The sequence below is a fragment of the Megascapheus bottae genome, unplaced genomic scaffold (assembly GCF_031878675.1).
Source record: "Megascapheus bottae isolate mThoBot1 unplaced genomic scaffold, mThoBot2.hap1 HAP1_SCAFFOLD_53, whole genome shotgun sequence".
Lineage (NCBI taxonomy): Eukaryota > Metazoa > Chordata > Mammalia > Rodentia > Geomyidae > Megascapheus > Megascapheus bottae.
This window is the reverse complement of record NW_028327559.1, coordinates 187,502-188,857: the sequence shown is the minus strand read 5'-3', so window position 1 is coordinate 188,857 and position 1,356 is coordinate 187,502.

Here is a 1,356-nt window from a genome sequence, read left to right as displayed (position 1 = left end):
CCAGATGCACAGAGGACAAATAGCATAAAGTCACTGTGACCTCTGAGATCCTGCTTTCTTCAAAAATAACATGGCTTTTTCCCCCCTGCTTGATTATAAAAGCAGTACAAATAAATTGTGGAAAAGTTATATAATAAGAGCAGGCCAAGAAGGAGAAAATAAGGATGGTGTATAACCCCAGCTTGTAGAGTTACTTTCATACACTTTTTGTTACAAATTATCTCCCATTTGATCCTAAATAATGCTCCTTTTCAGCCAGGCAGGGTATGATCTTTGCTACTTAGGAGTGAGAAATAGGAGGATTGTGGTTTGAGGCCAGCCCTGGGGAGGAGGAGGGGAGAGTCTGAGCCTTTATCTCAAGTGGCTGAATTCAATGGTACATGCCAATTATCCTGGCCACAGGGGAAGCACAGATAGAAAGATCACAGTCCAGGCTGCTACAAGGCAGAAAGCAGGCCTTTATCTTCAAAGATAACCCATGCAAAAAGGGCTGGTGGCCTGACTCAAGTGCAATGCGTTCACATAGCAAGTGTGAACCCTGTGTGTGTGTTGCCCATTCACTTGTGGATGTTTTTGTTTCAATGTTGTTACTGCTCCCGTGAAAGAATTTTTTTTTAGGTGTCCTAATCGTTCCCTTTCAAATGCATAGACACATGTCGCCCCAGTGGTTTTGTAACTTCTCACTTTTGGAATATACTTAGGATTTCCAATCTTCCTTTGCTCTCTAAGGAGGCAGTTACATCTCAGAGAAGCAAGGGTCATTTTCTTCTTAGTCCCTTATTTAGCAGAACCCTTCAAGTTGAGCAAAATAGCCATACTGTGCATGATAACAGGGGCTAAGACCATCTATTCCTATGCTGATAGCCACTGTTTGGAGATATTATAAAGTTATACTGAGGCAAGTGGGTTTTGTGCTGATTTAATCAGTAATGAGCAGTGGTTTTATTTAATAAATTTTACTGCTGGTTATCGAGGTGGCTGGGTCGAGGTGGTTGTCATGAGCCACTTAGAAATGCAGTGGGTGAGAAGAAAAATAAACCCTCCCTCCTCAAACTTAATGCTGTAGGAGAAAAGTGTGAGCCCAGTGTGGCATTTTAGTCTTTCTAGGTAAGCCATCTTGTTGTGTGCTGTCTTGTTGTAGCTTGCTACACCCAGCTATGTGGAACAAACTTTTGAATTTGCCCTTGAAATTCTAGAACAGTTATGGGATTATTTCTAACGAGTGGCATTCATGGTCTCTATTCAAATGATGAATTTGGGTCATCCAGAAATGTGGAAGGTATTTTTCCATTTTATCTCTCTGATTTTGTCCTATTTTTTTTAAAGGGTTGCTTTTTAGAAACACCAGTTGGCGGC